Consider the following 19,818-nt stretch of genomic DNA (forward strand, 5'->3'; position numbering starts at 1 on the left):
GTTTTATGTATGTTGGAAGCTGCCCAGAGTGGCTGAGGCAACCCAGTAAGATGTGTGGGGTATAAATAGTAAAATTATCCTTATGGAATGGGACGTCCCTATTTTCATCAGAGAAATGTTGGAGGGTATGTGTGAAGACAGGTTTAATAACCTTTTTTTTATTAGTAGTGGCAAGAATGGTGACGGCAAAACATTACTGTGCGATGGCACCAACTTCCCTAGAATTATGAAAGAGTAAAGGAAAGTGAGAAGCGAGCATTGCGAAATCAGGACAGTTATGCTGGTTTTGGCGAAATGCAGTTTTGCTTTATTAGTTTATATAAATATACAGGCTGGTGTCAGAAGGCTGCCAGCTACCCATGAGTCTTTCAAGACAGGATTGACCTGACATGACTGGATATTTTGTGGGACTAATGGAGCTGCTCTGTGGACTGAAGAAACAGCATGAAATGTCCAAACAGTTGCTGAAGAAGATGGGCAGGAATGGAGCTCTATTTCTTGTTCCTTTTGTTGATGTATTGTTGTTATATCTATACATAAAAAAGCACTACAATTTTATATAAAGAAAGAAAGAAACCGAAAGAAATAAGTTTCACATACAAGTAATTACATTTCTGCAGCCAGGTTCCTCTATGTGCTGCTTCAACATTTTGACCATTCTTCCTTTCATTTTGTCTGCCCTGAGCTCTCTTGATCTCCATTGGGCATAGGGAGAATGTGCCCCCACCTACCCACCCTAGCTTTTGTTACCATGTGGATAGCGGCAGTGAACAGTCTTGGCTTTTTAATAAACTCCAATGTGTGTTTATTCAGTGCTTTTCCAGCCCTTGACAAATGCAATTTTTGAGCTTTCTTGCAGCAGCTAAGAGCACTGTTTCCCCAATTATGAGCATTGCCCTTTCAAGCTTGGCATACTTTGCTGCTGGGCTTTGACCAATTCTAAGCCGCCCTCAGATAAGCAATTTTACAATGCATTTGCTCTATTTATCACATTAGTATCCTACCATTTGACCAAGGGACACAGGAAGAGATACATGCCATTGACCCACTTCATCCCATGGTACAGTCTGTACACTTTGGAGACGTACGATACAAGTAGCTTTGCCAAAGCTAAGCAGATTTGGTCTGTTCAGTGCCTGGGTAGGAGAGTACATGGGAAACTCATGAACACCATTATGAATTCCTTGGTAAAAGGAAAGAAGGGTGTGAATGGATTAAACAATTTTAAATAGTGTTGAGGGTGCTGGGCATTTTGCTCCTGCCAGACATTTCTGGGTGTGACCTGGGGGTCTCCTGGGCTTCTCTTGCAGCTATTCCATAATTCTGAGATCTCCTGCATATGCTTGAAAATCCCCAAGATCTTTATTCAGCCTTTATTACTAGATCTGGAGAGTGTTAAGCTGGCTGGCTTGAATTTATCTGGTTGGTGTCCAGATGGGAGATTGCCTGGGAAACCCTTGAGTTCCATGGAAGAAAGGTGGGATTTAAATGTAATAAATCTACACCGCCATCCTGCAGAAGTAGTTCAGGTTGAGAAACAATGGCTGGCTCAAGACCTTCCAGCAGCCTTCAAGCCAGAGCAGGAATTTGAGCCCAGGTTTCCCTGGCAAATGGCCAAATCTAAACCTGCTCTCTCACACTTAAAAAATAAAATGATTGTTACGGTACCTTCCAACAGGGCTACAAGACGAGGTAGTATAACCTAGTTGGCCTCTCCTGCCCCAGCTAAAGGTAAAGGGACCCCTGACCATTAGGTCCAGTCGTGACCGACTCTGGGGTTGCGGCGCTCATCTCGCTTTATTGGCCGAGGGAGCCGGCGTACAGCTTCCGGGTCATGTGGCCAGCATGACTAAGCTGCTTCTGGCGAACCAGAGCAGCGCATGGAAATGCCGTTTACCTTCCCGCCGGAGCGGTACCTATTTATCTACTTGCACTTTGATGTGTTTTTGAAATGCTAGGTAGGCAGGAGCAGGGACCGAGCAACAGGAGCTCACCCCCTTGCGGGGATTTGAACCGCCGACCTTCTGATCGGCAAGTCCTAGGCTCTGTGGTTTAACTCACAGCGCCACCCGCGTCCCAGCTAGCTTTGAGCTTTTAGGAAAGTGAGCTACGTTTGCAGCATCTCTTGACTAAATGACCTAGCAGCAGATGCATTAGAGTCATATTCAGACAGGTGAACTTCCAACAGGTAAAGCAGGTCCAGACTTGGCACATAGAGCAGAATGAGGCTAGACATAGACAGGGCTAATTAGATCCTTGGTGGGGAGTTAGGGAAAGTTTGATTCAGTTCCCATTTAATGATAAACTTACCAAAATTCACACTTAAAAAAAAAGAGGAAAAAACGAGACACTGAAAGAAAGTTATACAGCAGAAACTCCTTACCTTCCTGCTGAAATCCTGAAACATTTTATGCCGCAAATGTTCTGAGGTGTGCAAGAGTACCTCTCCAAACTGCAATAATGCAGAAAAACATAGGAGAATAATTAATAAAGCCGAACGACATGTGGACAGTCCAGAATAAACCCACCACTGATGCACTATTATTGCATCAGTGACACTTTGCAGAATACACCCATTGAAATACAGAAGTCTAGAAGGGCCCCCGCTGTGGGAGCAGTGGGCTTTGGCTATCTGTTGGAATTTCAAGCTGTGTCTCTCTCCATCAAAGCTTAAGCTGTATATTTGTTCACATACGCAAACATCGCAAAGAGACAATAAGCCTCCAGTGATCTCCTTCCACAGGAAACCTAACTTCATCAGGTGACAACTCCTGGAATTTTTCACTGCTTGTGGTGCTTGTGGTATTGTGCAAACAATATTCTGTGTTTGTAAAACTGCTCTGTTAACACTGCAATTTTGTGACTGCTTTACTAGCAAGGAAAGCGTGTGCGCACACACACACACACACACACACACACTCCACCTACATCCTTCTCCTTGAGAACAAAGAGGGAGAACCAAACAGAGGAGAGCAAAGGTGGAGTAGATAACAGCCAGGACAGATGGGAGGAGCGACGCTAGCCGTTTCAAAATGGAAAGAAGGAATGGGGTCCTGTCTGATGTTTGGATCATAAACCCTTCCCAGCAGCCTTTTGAATGGGGACTGAAAGAACTCGAGAATGCCCACCAAAGCCAAGACTGTACTTGGATTCCTCTGATCTCAGCTGAGCATCAAATTCAAGAGGGATGCTGACAAACTGAAAAGGATGCTAAGAAGATGATAAGGGATCTACAAAGCTAAATCCATTGAGAAAGGGCTAAAGAAGCTGGATAAGATTGTCCTTCAGACTGAAACTCAGCTGTCATTCTCTGAGTTTTTTTGCTTCTTCTTTTAAACACAGCGGAAGAAGACTTCAAAAGACATGGAAGTACTTGCTTCAGCCTCGCAAACCAAAGAGGGGATGAGGCTGGCTAATCAGTGCTAACCCTCCCCACTTAAGATGCAGGACAAGGCTGTAGAAATATACAATTCTTCTCAAAATATCTAATAGGTAAAATATATATCCAAAATAAGGGGAACACACACACATAGCCATAGGGCTTCTTTGGCTGTAATCATGCTGGAGACTGCCAGCATAAGAGAACAAGGGAGACGTTCATGGTGAGTTCTGGCACCGCTTTTTCTAGAAAACAGCACTGCATGGCACCCATTCTAAATATGTCCTCTGACATAAAAGGCGTGGCAACCCATGCTCTATGCTAATCTCTTACAAAAAATAGTAAAACTTGAAAGCCATTCAAAAGGTGGCTTTTGTCAGTTATCCTTGTGATTACGCAGAAGATGTAAGATGATAATAAAGGCCTGGAGTTATTCTCTCCCCCACATTTCCCCTCCACTACAGAACTGCCAATATTCCTTCCAAGAGAAATAAGGAGACAGACATACACACTCATTGCAGATGTCCTTCAATAGTTCAACAGCAACTCTCACTGCAAGATGCTCACACAAGAGAATTATCTATTTCTTTGTCGACAAGCTCATTCCTTCCGCCCCCATGAAGCATGGTCAGCTACTCCTTCCCATGCCTCAGTATCCTCAATTTAATAAGAAGTCCACATAACATCTTCAAAAGGTATGGCATCCCTGGGGGAATTAAAATTCATCCCCTTGCTGACAACACAAGAGGCAGCAGGTTTAATCAAGACTGGGGATTTCTGGGTCACTACAACTAGCTCTGGAACTCAACATGTAAATGCAAAATGCTTTGCAAAATGTCCATTAGCTGCAAAGTCAACATTTTCAGCCATGCACCTGTAATGTAGCTGGGCAAACATCCCATTATCAATGGAACAGATGTTTTCCGCTTTGTAAATTGGCCTATTATCAGCATGGTAAAGAGGTTCAGTCACTGCTCACTCAATAATTCTGCTGCGTTTCCAGTCAGCCCCTAAGAACTATGTCTGAGGACTTCATGGGGGACTCATATAGTCAGGTGCATAGAACAAATCTGTGGGGGGAAAGAAGGCAAGAAAAGGAAATAAAGGACCCTTACTAGTGACCAGAGCTGTATCAAAGTATAACATATTGGTTAGGTTTTTATTGAAGGTGCTATAAGAGAACTGCACTGACATCATTGTGAATATGTGCTTGTGATGCCCTGCCAGTTGGAAGTTGCAACAATGGAGACATTAGCAGGCTCACATGCTGCTTTGTTCAAAACAAAACAGAAACCAAGCATAATAATTTATCCTAGGAAAGGGTGGAACAAATCAGAGCATTCCATGGCAGACTTCAGGGCACTGGAAAACCCCAACTTCATGCATTAATGTAAACTTAATGAATATCTCTGACATTGCTATCCTAAAACATAGTTTAGCATTATGCAAAGTTTGGAAGCTTTTGCTTCCACTTTTTATTCGTCTCACCTTGTCATGTAATTTAAACAAGCTGGACAAAATGTGATTGATCTTAATGATGGTTGGCGGAAACAAGCCAATTTCAAATCACAATTTGCAAAGCTTTCCTGCTTTACATTAACCATAGCTAAGATAAACTTCAGTTTATCTCTTCCAAAGGAAGATTTCCTTTTCTATGTTTTTATACTTGCATCAAATTTTTTTTTTTAAAAAAATTGTAATGCATGTATATTAAAATTATTCATTGAAAGTTTTGTCAGAAATTGGTGCAGGACCTAAGCAAATTCATTGCTCACTATTAGGTTTTACAGCTGCAAAAAGTGGCTTGTTAATCTTTCCAATTTTCCTTTCACCAAAGTCAGCAGTTGAACCATAGGTTCCAGCAGGTTGATGCTCAGTGAAAAGAGGGCACCTTTGTTCCTAGACATTTCAGGAAGGAAACCTCACATGAACATGTTGCAAATTGGCCAAGATTCAAGTTAATGGAGGATATCAAATACAGGTCTCCAACCTTGCAGCAACAGGCCAGAGGACACTCAGCTGACCTAGTTTTCAATTCTGTGCCTGGCAGCTTCCTCTTGGGTACAAAATTGTATTTGTGGTAAATTTGCTGCGCCTCCCTGCTGATGCTTTTAGGCACTCAAAGGCAGCTCAGAGGCTGCTGGATGTTATAGAAGTGACTAAGGAGTTAATTTTTCTCAAGACTAAGTGATGGAACTAGGATCTGGGACCCAGAAACAGCATGTTCAATTAATCAGACTCAACCCCCACCCCTCCAGAGAATTCTGTGGTGCCATCTGCTAAAGCAGGCACAAACACACTGGCATGCTTCTAGAGTTGCTGGTTCGAATCCCCACCCCTTTCACGACAAAACATGAGGGAAGGGTTGTAGTGCAGTAGCAGAGCACATTCTTTGCATGCAAAATGTCCAGGCAGGACTGGAAAGGTCTCCTGCCTAAGACCTTGGAGAGCAGCTGCCAGCGGTAGCCAGATGTCAGGGACCGCCTGGATGAAGAGGAGTAGTGGGAGGCTGAAGAACACCCTAGGGAAGCAGCAGAGGCGGAAGGCTCACAGCCAGGATCAGGGTGCACTGGCGGAGGAAGAGGGGTGCGGGGGAGCACACTGCCCCCGGAAGCGCGATCCCAGTGGGGTGCCATCGCAGCTCCTCCCCCGCGCTGGGTATCATGGCCCCACAGATGGCATGCTACACCCACAAGACACGCATCACGCCCCTGCGGGCAGCACACCACACCCCCAGGATGCACACCTGCCTGCTCTCCACTCGCCGGTGCCGGAGCATGAAGGTCCGCCACTGTCAGGGTGGTGGGATTCTGAAGACAGGTCAGAGGAAGAGGAAGGCTGGGAGGCGGAAGAGGTGACAGGCTCAAAGGAAAGAGAAGAGACAGAGGCAGAAAGCCCTTCTAGGGCAGCACAGAGTGCAGAGGGAGACCTGAAAGAGAGGAGATGAGGACAGAAGCTGCAACAGCTTTGCAGCAGCAGCCTGGTCCCACTGTAGTAAGCTGCCCTCTCCATTTGACTCCAAGGTCCCACAGGACTTTGCATGTAGCTGAACAGAAAACTCAAGAAGCCTATGGGGGGTGCTCCCCAACAGTTTATTACAGCTTGGGGGACATCTGGAGGAGGAGGAAGCAGGGGCCCCCAAGAGCAAGTCTTGGCGACGTCAAAACTGAGTGTAGCCATGCCTGTGCACTCGCTGCTTGTATACTGTTTTCTTGAATGAAACGCTGGCTTTCCTTTGAGGCTCTGAGGCTCCATTCTGCCCTGCCCTGACATCAGAGGGCACAATTTCATTAAGTGCCCACCCTGCATATCCAGCAGTAATATGAGCACTGGCTGTGCAGCAAGTATGATTTCTGGAGTGGTGGGGGGCACCTCCTACTTGCCCAACTCATATATTTCTGGAAGAAGCAATGTGTAAGTGAGAACTACAACAAAATGTGGTGGTGTGGAGGAGCGCTCATGTTCAGAATTCCAGGCCGACAGCCATGCTCTTTTTCGGGACATTCCATTCCACCATCACCACTACCAGTTTTCCATTTCCTTCCCCCAAGGTGCATCATTCAATGCCTACCAAGCATGCTTGGTTCTCATCCAGCTGTTTTGGTCCCCACCCCACCCCACTGGGACTCCCCGAGCGCAAATATTTTGTGAGTGGTATGTGTCCAAACCATGGTGTTCCTCATAGCCTGCTGCTATGGATGTATCACGGATGGTGCCATTTTGATTACATAAGGGGTGCATTCAGACGTAGCAATCTAGGAGAGCTCAGTTGGTAGAGCATGAGAGTTATGGCTTCAAGCCCCGCATTCAGCAAAAGATTCCTGCATTACAGGGGGTTGGACTAGATAACCCTTGTAATATCTTCCAACTCTACAATTTTGTGATTCATATATGCCAATAAAAGTTTGAGAATGTGAGATTCCATGATTCTATTATTATTGTGATAGTTTTCCTGAATATACTGCTAGTGCTCCTATCCCAAATTCTAACTTTCCTTCCAGAATGTAGTTCCTGTTGAATGATGGAACTTTGACTTTTCAGTTGATATACTGTGCCATCATATCACACTAAATTTTAATTTGTGGGAAGGAACTGTGTGCTGGAATACTGTACCAAATTTCAGCACGTGAAAATACAGTGCGAAAATATATATACTGTATGCGGTTTTCTGGGTTAATGGGCTTGCATGCTATCTTTGTGTCTTCTGGGAGCAAATAACACAGAAATAAGAATTTAACCTCCTGCTAGATTCAGCTTGTTCTCCAGAAGTGTTTGTGTGAAAGAACACATAAAACGTGGAAATTATTATATAGGGAAATGTTGAGAAAATATTGAGTCTTTTAATATAAAGGATATATGACTATCACCATAAAATTCCCATTATTCCTCCCTAGCAAGTAAGCTGACCTGCTAAAATATTAACTGAAACTTCACATAGTTTAGGGCAGGCATCGCGCAGGGCTTTTCCAGTCAGGGTCAACATATCCTTCTGGCATGCTGGTGGTGGACAGTGCCAGAAGCAAAAGTGGGCAGTGCAGCCCACCTCAGTCATCCCCCCCCCAAAGGCCTTAACTTCCGGAGGGGCCTGCACAACAGAGGACAACAGCAAACACAATTCTAACAGCTTTTCCGTACCGCAATTTGGAGAAGAGTCAGCCAAACAATATTATTTTTGCATTCGCTTGGTGAGGCTAATGCTGACAGACAACCCACCATCTCCCCCTGATCTGTTAGCTTATTTTACTGTCTTGTTAAATCTCACAGATGTGTTTGCATGTCACTGTTAACAGAGGTTTCCTTCGGGTTCTGATGGGTTGAGGAAGAGTTTTGAGTTTTCACCCTGGCAGGTGGTTGAGGTTATTATATAACCTTGTGAGCCACAGAAGGTTGCTGAGAGGGTTTATGGTTTACCCTACAACGACTTTCTTAGCTTCCCCTCAAAAACAGGAAAATAACACCAATCCTTAACGCACCCACACCCCCACACCAATTTATTTCTGTAATGACCCCCCTCCCATCCCTAACAATAGCTTTAACTACCTATTTAGCAGCAAACAGTAACTATAACATATAAGTGAACCACTTACAACCCCTCCTGTAAACAAGAAGAATTCAGATAAAGGACAAGAAGGGGAAGCAGGGAGCAGCTGGGGGGTGGGGTGGGGTGGAGAGAAGTTAGATGCATTGGAACATAATAAGATGGTAAAAGACTCTGCCAACCTAGCAGTTCAAAAGCACGCGGTGCAAGTAGATAAATAGTTACCGCTCCAGCGGGAAGGTAAACGCCGTTTCTGTGCACTGCTGTGGTTTGCCAGAAGCGGCTTAGTCATGCTGGCCACATGACCCGGAAGCTGTATGCCCGCTTCCTCGGCCAATAAAGTGAGATGAGCGCTGCAACCCCAGAGTCAATCACGATTGGACCTAATGGTCAGGGGTCCCTTTACCCTTAAAAGACTCTGCAAAAATCCATAGCTGGGCAATATATGGATTCTTTCCCTCAAATAATTCTGGACACTGCAGTTCGCCCTTTATAGAGTTTCAAGTCCTAGCAACACTTAACAAGCAATAGTGCTCAGATTTGTTTTTGAGGGAAATAATGTCCTTTAAAGGTATACAGTGGTACCTCAGGTTAAGAACTTAATTCGTTCCGGAGGTCCGTTCTTAACCTGAAACTGTTCTTAACCTGAAGCACCACTTTAGCTAATTGGGCCTCCCGCTGCCACCACTGAATGATTTCTGTTCTTATCCTGAAGCAAAGTTCTTATCCCAAGGTACTATTTATGGGCTGGCGGAGTCTGAAATGTGAAGCATCTGTAACCTGAAGCGTTTGTAACCCAAGGTACCACTGTAGTGTGAATGCAGACTTTTCTAACACCAGCTAAAGGCAGACACCATAGCTTCTCTATCAAGCCAGCTTTTTTTCCTTCCCCCGCCTCCTCCCTCTACTCTTCTTTGCTCTGATGAAGTGTTGTGGAGGACTCAATTTATTGCTTAGCATTTTGTGACATTTTGATTGGCTCTGAGTTAGGTCCTGACTCAGATTTAGGGGGTGGGATAGGGCATTCAGAAGTGGAACAAATGGAGGGGGCGGATTGCAGGAGGTGCTCCTCACTTTGAGTACAATTCGGTCAAGTGCTAGCTTTGTGTGACAACATTTGCTACACTGGGACCCTACAGAGTTCGATAGTGGCCCACCATGAGATATTATGATAAGCAGCCGTAGCCTGGATGACATAGCAGCACCCACACAGCTTTCTTAATTACTTATATCTTCATTATTAAAGGCACCCTTGCCCACCTGGAGATTTAAGCCCTCCACCTGCCACCTGAAGGTAGCCAAGCAGACCTCAAGACATAATTTACAGAGCCTTCAAGTGTCCCTATTTTCCAGGGACGTCCCTGATTTAGAGATGCTGTCCCTGTTTCTGATTTGATCCCAGAATGTCTCACTTTTCCTTAGGATGTCCCTATTTTCATGGGAGAAATGTTGGAAAGTATAGAGTTATCCGACCCCCAAGCCATCTGAAGGCAATCCTATATAGCAGTTGTCAGGGGTTTAGGTGCAGAGGCACGGGCAAGGGAGGAAACAGAGAGCGAAGGGGAGGAGACAGAGGAAAGGATGAGTGATGACGACGACCCGAGATCTCCCAGTCTTTCCAGTGAATCAGAGGATTCACAGAAAGGAGCACCAGTGGCCAGGGCAAGGGGGGAGTCTAGGGAGGCACCCCAGGAAGATAGAGCCAGAGGAGACTCAGGGGGGAGCAGCTGGAAATCGGGACCAGCGTCACCGCCAGGAAGCAGGGAAGAGGAAAGGAGCCAGGGGGGAAGCGCTGGCAGCTCACCACAGGAGGGAGGGCAGGAGTCAGGAGTGGCCACACCTCCATCGGGGAGCGAAGAAACGGTTAAGAGGAAAGTGGAAGGTTGGGCGCGCGCGCCTAGTTCAAATGCAGAGGAAGGCGGCGCAGTGAGCAGCCCCGAAAGGGAACCAGGTCCTAAAGCCCGGCGCAAGGAGGCAGAAGGGTCCGGGTCAGCGTCAGAAGAATCCCGGAAGGAAGAAGCCCCGGGGGGTAGAGGGACCCAGAGGAGGACAGTCAGGAGGAAAAGGTGGAGCAAGGCTAGGATATTAAGTTGGTGCGCACGGGGCGGAGACTCAGACGGAGCCTTGCCGATCTAGCTAGTAGACGTAGAGTTGCAGACAGCAGCGTGAGAATGGAAACTGTAATTCAATAAAGACTTTTACTTAATGACCGCTGGCTAGCGTGATCCTCTGTGAGCTAGGATCTTGAAGCAGCTCTGACAGTAGGCTCCGTCACAGTCTTGTGGGCATCTGCAGCCTTGAGGAGGGGAGAGAAACAGGCGCCCACTAGCGAGCTCACGAACGGCAGGAGACATGACGGCTGAGCAGCAGATAGAGGACCTCAGAAAAGCAGTGGCACAACTGAACGCCGAGGTTCTCGCATCCAGGAAGAGAGAGGACGAGGCAGCTGCCGCCTGCAGGGATCTCCAGGTCAGGTTAGACGTACTGGCAAAGCAAACACCCCGGCAGGAGGGAATTGGGTTGGCGAGACGGGCAGGCGGGCTGCTCTCTCACTTCGATGGGAACCTGCAACAGTATCCCAACTTTAGAGCCGACGTACTGTGCGCACTGCAACTGTTGCATAAAGACTTTAGAGATGAACAGGAGAGAGTGGGGTTCATCATGTCCCATCTGCATGGGGAGGCGAAAGCATGGTTGCGCAATTTATGGAGAGATAACGATCCGGCGCTCCAGAATGCGGATGCCTTTATTAAAGCGATGGATGGGTGTTTCTTATCAAGTATTGACATTGATCTTGCACGAAAGGAGGTGCATGGGCTGAGACAAGGGAGGGCCAGCGTCAGACAGTATCATGCCCGCTTTTTCGCCTTGGTCAGCGCCCTGGAATGGGACAGAGATTCGGCTCCTGTAAGAGACCTCTTTTGGGAGGGACTGCACAACTCGATTAAAGATGAGATAGCGAGGGGGGAGAGACCCCGAACCACCCAGGAGGTCGTTCAGAGGGCACTGGCAGTGGGGGTGAGGCTGGAAGGACGTCCGTGGAGCAAGGACGAAGGACGTGGAGGGCGCGAACCAGCCGGGGGCCCCTCCTTCTTTCCCAGAGAAGCAGCGCGGGCGCAATCCACGCCTCCGCCAGGAGGAGGAGCCGAACCTATGGAGGTTGGAGGTGCAAGGGCTCAGTCAGCAACCAGAGCCCTAGCACCGGCAGCAGTGAAGGCGAAGCCTCCTAGAGGGACCAGGAAGTGTTACGTCTGTGAGCAGCCAGGGCATATGGCGAAAGAGTGTCCCCAGAGGCCCCACAAGCTTACTGCAGCCTCAGCAATGGTGACTGCAGCTACGCAGCAGGGAGGACCACAGCAGGGAAACGACGATGTCTGGCTGGAGGAAGAGGCACTGGGGCCCAGCCAGACGTGTTAGTGACGCAGTCCCCAGAAATTTTACAGCCAGTGAACCCCCTCCCGCCCAAACCAGTAGTGAGGCTCACAGCATCTCTCCAGCTGCCCAATGGAATCACCATGGACGTGCCAATCACCATCGACTCCGGCAGCAACGCGGACTTTATAGGGCAGGAATTTGTCGACAGGCACGCTGTGCAGTTGCTGCCGGCCACACTGCCCCTGCAGGTTGTCACGGTGGATGGCAGGGAGCTGCTAGGGGGGCAAGTGGTGAAGCAGACGCCACCAATGGTGATGCGACTTGGGAATCACAGGGAAGTCATCAGCTTCAACGTCACTCAACTGTCTGACACGCCCATTGTATTGGGCATGAGTTGGCTGGACAAGCACAGCCCAACGATGGCTTGGTTCCAGAGGCAGCTGGTCTTCGGCTCTTCCTTTTGTGCTGAACACTGCATCGTACCCAGGCAGGAAGGAGAGGAAGAGGAGTCACAGCTGCTGCTAGGCACGCTGCAAGCGATTCCCCACAAGTACGCAGAATTTCTGGAAGTTTTCTGCGAGAAGGAGGCGGACAGGCTACCCCCTCACAGACCATATGACTGCAAAATCGACCTGCTGCCGGGGGCGGCGCTGCCTAAAGGGAAGCTGTATTCCATGTCTGAGGACGAACTGCAGGAACTCAAAGACTTCATCGATCATAATTTGGAGCGCGGTTTCATCCGGGAGTCTAAGGCAGCGGGGGGCAGTCCTGTATTCTTTGTTAAGAAGCGAGACACGCCCCAAAAAAGACTCGTAGTGGATTACAGGATTTTGAACAGTGTGACCAAGCCGTCGGACTTCCCCATGCCCCGCATCGACGACCTCCTGGCGAAGGTACGGAAGGGAAAGGTGTTCACCAAGTTGGACCTGCGGGGGGCGTACAACCTCATTCGCATGCGGGAGGGTGATGAGTGGAAGACAGCCATGTTCACGCCACTGGGTACCTACGAATACAGAGTTATGCCTTTTGGACTGCAAAATGGCGCTCACGTTTTTCAAGCATTTATGCATCACGTGTTGGCGGGACTTCTCTACAAGACGTGCGTCTGTTTCTTGGATGACATCCTGATCTTTTCGGAGTCGCAGCAAGAACATGACAAGCACGTCAAGGAAGTGCTGGGCAGGCTAAAGCAACACAGGCTCTACGCCAAGCTGGAGAAGTGCCAATTTGACGTGCCGGAGGTGGATTTTCTGGGCTACAAGCTGTCTGACAAGGGGCTCGCCATGGACAGCGCCAAGGTTCGAGCAGTGTTGGATTGGAAGAGCCCACGCAACCGGAAGGAGGTCCAACGGTTTGTCGGCTTTGCGAACTTCTATCGCAAGTTTATCAAGGGCTTCGCGATGCAGACGGCGGCCATCACTGACACCCTTAGCTCCAAGAAGAAGAAGTTCATCTGGACAGAGCAGGCGGAGCAGTCCTTTCAGGCCCTCAAGCGTCTCTTCGCGTCGGAAGAGCAGTTGCTTCATGTCAACCCCAGCATGCCGATGAGGGTGGAGACAGACGCTTCGGACAGAGCAGTGGGGGCGGTCCTGCTGCAGAAGGACCCGCAGGGCGTGTGGCGGCCGGGAGCGTTTTACTCCAGGAAGCTCAGCAAGTCCGAGCAGAACTACACCATATGGGACAGGGAGTTGCTGGCCATTCATGCAGCGTTCAAGGCGTGGAGGCACTTTCTGATCGGCGCCAAGCACACGGTGCAGGTTTGCACGGACCACAAGAATCTGGAACACTGGCGCACGGCACAGTTCCTGAACCAGAGGCAGATACGTTGGGCTGAGTTCTTTGCGGACTTCGACTTCCGAATAGAGTATGTCCCGGGGGACACCAACATCATGGCAGACGCTCTCTCCCGCAAGCCACAGTATCTGGAGGACGCAACACCAGCGGCCGCCATGCACATCTTTGCACCGACAGTGTGGGCGTGCGCCGCGGCGACCGTGGACCTAGAGGCGGTGCGGCGAGCGTTGCAGGGGGACTCCTTCGCACAAACGAAGATGGCAGAGGTGCGAGGGGGCAAGGCAGCGGCCGACGGTTTCCAGCTACGAGATGGATTGCTCATCCGTAAAGGGGCCATCTACGTGCCGGGTGACGAACTTCGAGCCAAGGTGCTACAGCAGCTGCACGACGCACCCACGGCCGGGCACTTTGGCAAGGAGAAGACGGTGGAATTAGTAGCCAGGGATTTCTGGTGGCCTGGAATGAGAGGGGAGGTCGCAGACTACGTGGCGAGGTGTGACACCTGCCAGAGGGCAAAGCCGGTGCACAAACCGCCGGCTGGACTGTTGGAGCCGCTGCAAACTCCGGTCGAACCTTGGGAAAGGGTGGCTCTGGACTTTGTCACGGATCTGCCCAGCTCAAGGGGCAAGACGGCAGTGTTGGTGGTTGTGGACCTGTTCTCCAAGATGGCGCATTTCATTCCGTGTGCTAAGGTGGCCACGGCAGAGCAAACCGCCAAACTGTTCATAGACCACGTGTTCAAGGTTCACGGTCTGCCACGGTCTATTCTGTCCGACCGCGGGCGGCAGTTCATCTCGAACTTCTGGCAGAAGCTGATGGGCTTCCTAAACGTCAAGATCAATCTGGCGTCGGCGAGACACCCGCAGACCAACGGGCAAGCGGAGCGAGCCAATGCCATCATGCAGCAGTACCTGAGATGTTATGCAAACCAACAGCCTGCGACGTGGGTGGATTACCTGCCGCTTGCAGAGTTTGCCTACAACAACACGAAGCACGTGTCCACGGGCGTCACGCCGTTCTTCGCCAACAACGGGCGGCACCCTAGAACCTTCCCGGGACTGGAATGCAGGGGAGAAGGGGAGCCGCAGTCAGCAGATGCGTTCGCGTCGGAGCTGCAGGAAGTCCACGATCAGCTGCGGCGCCACCTGGAGCTGGCTAAACACGCATACAAGGTACAAGCGGACAAACACAGAAGGGTTGGCGAAGAGCTCCACGTGGGAGACTGGGTCTGGTTAGCAGCCCACGCAGTGCCGGCCAGGTCGTTGGCCAAGAAGAAACTAGGGCATAAACAACTGGGGCCATACCAAGTCGAAGAGCAGGTCAACCCGGTGGCTTTCCGGCTGGCGCTTCCGGAGGGTTCCAGAATGCATCCGGTGTTCCACAGATCGGTGCTCACTCCCTACAAGGCACCGCACAGGTTCCAGGAACCCGGAACGGCGCCGAGTCCGCTCAGAGAAGGAACGGGGCACGCGGGAGTGGCACAGGAGGAGCGCATCAACGAAGTCACGGAGATTTTGGACTCCAGATGGGGGGAAGAGGGAGTAGAATACTTTCTCGCCAGGGAGGGCACCCCGGCCAGTGCGAACAGCTGGGTGCCGGGCTACGCTTTAGACGAACCTCTGCTCAAAGACGAGTTTCATGCCCTCTTCCCACATAGACCTATGCCAGCAGACTTTTTCGACGACTGGCTTTTCACGCCCACGCTTTCGGACAGCACGTTCAGGGGGTTCGACTCGGACGAGGAACCAACACGAGACGTCCGTTCCCCGGAGGGGTCACCCTCGGGATCTGTCTCAGAACCCTCGTATTGGTGGGACGATAGGCCGGAGGAGCAGTTCCGCAGGAAGTGGCTGGACTGTTCCGGCCGAGCAACGCCGCCTGGAGGAAGTGCGGGAGAGACGGACATGGACATTTTCGGGGACGACCCTGGTTTCGAGCACGGCGGCACAGAGATGGAAGAGGAGGTGACTGTCGTCAACGAGAGCAGAGAGGAAGACCCGGAAGAGTTCCGATGGAGGCCTGCCACGGGAAGCGACCGATATCCGACGTTCGTCCCTTTGCAACAGCAGCCCCCAGCTCCAGCACCGGAAGGAGGGGAGGGGGGACTGGGGGGCTTCGAGGGGGGGATGGATGTCAGGGGTTTAGGTGCAGAGGCACGGGCAAGGGAGGAAACAGAGAGCGAAGGGGAGGAGACAGAGGAAAGGATGAGTGATGACGACGACCCGAGATCTCCCAGTCTTTCCAGTGAATCAGAGGATTCACAGAAAGGAGCACCAGTGGCCAGGGCAAGGGGGGAGTCTAGGGAGGCACCCCAGGAAGATAGAGCCAGAGGAGACTCAGGGGGGAGCAGCTGGAAATCGGGACCAGCGTCACCGCCAGGAAGCAGGGAAGAGGAAAGGAGCCAGGGGGGAAGCGCTGGCAGCTCACCACAGGAGGGAGGGCAGGAGTCAGGAGTGGCCACACCTCCATCGGGGAGCGAAGAAACGGTTAAGAGGAAAGTGGAAGGTTGGGCGCGCGCGCCTAGTTCAAATGCAGAGGAAGGCGGCGCAGTGAGCAGCCCCGAAAGGGAACCAGGTCCTAAAGCCCGGCGCAAGGAGGCAGAAGGGTCCGGGTCAGCGTCAGAAGAATCCCGGAAGGAAGAAGCCCCGGGGGGTAGAGGGACCCAGAGGAGGACAGTCAGGAGGAAAAGGTGGAGCAAGGCTAGGATATTAAGTTGGTGCGCACGGGGCGGAGACTCAGACGGAGCCTCGCCGATCTAGCTAGTAGACGTAGAGTTGCAGACAGCAGCGTGAGAATGGAAACTGTAATTCAATAAAGACTTTTACTTAATGACCGCTGGCTAGCGTGATCCTCTGTGAGCTAGGATCTTGAAGCAGCTCTGACAGCAGTGGTGTCCAAACATTTTCAAAAAGGGCCAGATTTGATTAAGTGAAGGGCCGGGAAGGCCGACCTAATTGCCAACCAAAGTTGTTAGCCTTTTTTTTGGATTGAAGTTGTTGAGGTTTTTTTAGTTTAGGATTTTACCCCAGGAAATAAACTGCCACAGGGGCCGGATTAAACCAACCGGCAGGCCAGATTAGGACTTTGGACATGCCTGCTCTAGGTTGCTCTTTTTGTCCCAGCCAGGCAGAGAAACATGACAAGAGGCAGACAGCAAGGAGTACATCTTTGTAAGAAGAAGCAAAACATGAAAATTAAGTGAAGAATTAACATTGGAATAGTTTATTGACTAATTAAGAAATGCAATGTGATATTAGATTATTAGCACTCTGTGAAATTCAGAGCTTGGGAAGCCACCCAAAGATATATAATTTGGCATTTATATTTGGCTTTTTTATTGTATTGTAATTTGGAATGTTTTAATGTGGTTCTTTTTGGATTATTAAAATGGAAAACTTAATAAATATTATATACAAAAATAAATAAATAAAATAAATACTCAATGACCTGCCTTTCAAATAAGTAGAAATGAAGCAGCTGGTTGCCATGGTGAAATTGTGATGACCCTGTCACTCTGTAGTGGCAGTGCTGAAATGACTTCAGATCAAGTCAGATCAAGGGGGAATTCCCCCCCCCCCCCACAGACCCTGCCCACCAGTTAACAGTCACCTAAGGTTTTCCAGTAAAACATGAAATGGTGCACACGCTATATCTTGTTCATGCGCTTAGTTCATAACTTTTCTCTTAGTTAAATAAATGATAATGATATTTTATTACTTATCCCCAGCTACTATGGGCGGCTTCCAGCAAAATATAAAAAATAATGTCAAACATAAAAAACTACCTGATACAGGCTGCCTTCAGGTATCTTCTAAAAGTTCTGTGGTTCTTTATCTCCTTGACATCTGACAGGAGGGGGGGCGTTCCACAGGGAGGGTGCTGCCATTGAGGTGGCCCTTTGCCAGTGTGGTGTAGTGGTTAAGAGCGGTAGTCTCGTAATCTGGTGAACTGGGTTCGCTTCCCCGCTCCTCCACATGCAGCTGCTGGGTGACCTTGGGTCAGTCACACTTCTCTGAAGTCTCTCAGCCCCACTCACCTCACAAAGTGTTTGTTGTGGGGGAGGAAGGGAAAGGAGAATGTTAGCCACTTTGAGACTCCTTCGGGTAGTGATAAAGCGGGATATCAAATCCAAACTCTTCTTCTTCTTCTTCTGCCTGGCTCCCTGTAAACTCACTTCTCACAGTGAGGGAACTGCCAGAATGCCCTTGGAGCTGGACCTCAATGTCCAGAATGAATGATGGGAGCGGAGATGCTCCTTCAGGTATCATGGGCCGAGGCCGTTTACGGCTTTAAAGGTCAGCACCAACACTTTGAATTGTGCTTGGCAATATACTGGGAGCCTTTAGGATTGGTGCTATATGGTCCCGGTGGCCATTCCCAGTCACCAGTCCAGTGCTGCATTCTGGATTAGTTGTGGTTTCCAAATCACCTTCAAAGTAGATTGCATGGCAGTAGTCCAAGAGGGAGAGAACGCTTGTCATCCTAAGAGCTGCACTTCTCTCTTCCAGTTCTATGTGGTAAACGCGGACTATGACAAGCTGAAAAAGGAGCGCCCAGATTTCAGAAGAGCAAATGTTCTCCCTCTACAAGCTGCACCAGATGAAGTGGTTTAGGTCTTCGAGAAGCCATCCACACAACTCATATGCTTAAATCATCCAGGAAATCTTAAAATTGATTGCACAATTTGCTTAAAGTCAAAGAGTTCAAGAGAAGCAGAGAAGCGGGTGCTGGATACTGACCCCCCCCATGCCGCTTCTGTTGGAAAAGGGGCATGGTTTAAGTAGCCCGGTCACCCGGCCCCTTCCCATTGTGCCCCGCCCCTTTCCCTGCAAGGGTTCAGGTGAGTGCAAAACACCTGGGGGTGCAGCAATCTTTTGGGGGGCCTGGGGGGAGGATGCAATGCTAGTGGGATGATGGAGGGGGAGACAGCAGGCAGGGAAGCTGCTGGGCAGGTGGGGGAGGGAGAGATACCCTCCCCCCCAAAAATAAAGGGAGGTGGAAACAGGAAACAGGAAGAAGACTTTGTATCTCATGCCATTTTGAAATGTCTTAACTAGAAATGCCAATAAAGGTATTTGTATTGTATTGTATTGTATTGTATTGTATTGTATTATGATTAACATGGGAAGTGGAATGGTAAAATGTTAATGAGGCGGACACGATACTTCTGTAAATTGGCACACCCCTTCTTGTGGGAGTGGAAGGAGGGACTTGCGGCCAGACAAGTAACTTTTTAAGATGTGTTTTTCCTGATGAAGCTGTGCCTGATCTTGGGTTACCCCACTTGCAAGTGTGTATAATAAAAAGGTTTCCTAATTCACTCATTTTGTAGATCATTTTATTTAAAAGGATCCAGAGACCTTAAGTCAAAGGAACCAGTTTATTTATCTCTCAGAAAGGGCAAAATAAATAAATAATACCAATCCCTCAACTGCCAAAACAAACAGTCTTGCAGCACTGTAAAAACTAACAGATTTTGGGGAAAATTTTTAAAAATGGGTCAGGGGGCCATGGTGGGTGCTAAGGAGGGTTTCTGAGGGTGCCATGGACGTGTCACAAGGGGAGGGCTTCTCAGTCATCATTTCTTTATTAACAAGTGCCACCCCCCGCTTGAGGCCTAGTTTCCCCAGCCCTGTCTATGTATGGTCTCCTGTGATGTCACAAACAGACATAGCGACTGAGGGGAAAGAAGCAGTTTCTTATTCTAGAATTTCAAACACAGGAGGGCAGGAGGGTGACATTTTTCAGCCCAGTGGTTGCATTTCCCTCCACACAACACTAGTCAAATGTACAAATGAACAGAGCAATGAAAGCAAGCCTTATCTTTGCACAGGAAGCTGTTCAAGGAACGACATGCAGAGAGAAAGCACCAAACCCAATTAAACCTATTAAGAAATAGGTTGTCCAACCCCCTGAAATGCTGGAAACTCAGCTGAAATTTATGAAACGCTTGTATTTCTGCATGTGTTTATAGCATCCATATTGCTATCTGGAATACTCTAAATGGAGGGACCTCAGCTGCACACCCACCTCCTTTCATTTTTGGGGGGGAGGGTATCTCTCCCTCCCCCACCTGCCCTGCAGCTTCCCTGCCTACTATCTCCCCCTCCATCATCCCACTAGCATTTCACCCTCCATCAGCCCCCCAAAGATTGCTGCACCCCAAGGCATTTTGTATTCACCTGAACCCTTGCAGTACAATGGGAAGGGACGGGGTGATCGGGCTGCTTAA

The 19,818-nt window shown here is 49.3% G+C and overlaps 1 long non-coding RNA gene across 1 annotated transcript; it reads right to left on the reverse strand.

Annotated features, from left to right (window-relative positions):
- Window positions 1-320: 320 nt before the first annotated feature.
- On the reverse strand, window positions 321-17,514 carry LOC308578879. The gene is made up of 3 exons (XR_014004157.1): window positions 17,371-17,514; window positions 2,384-2,452; window positions 321-530 (listed from the first exon to the last, which is right to left on the reverse strand). It is a non-coding gene; the product is annotated as an uncharacterized lncRNA (long non-coding RNA).
- Window positions 17,515-19,818: the final 2,304 nt, after the last annotated feature.

The sequence above is a fragment of the Podarcis bocagei genome (genome assembly GCF_964188305.1).
Source record: "Podarcis bocagei genome assembly, chromosome: Z".
Taxonomy (NCBI): domain Eukaryota; kingdom Metazoa; phylum Chordata; class Lepidosauria; order Squamata; family Lacertidae; genus Podarcis; species Podarcis bocagei.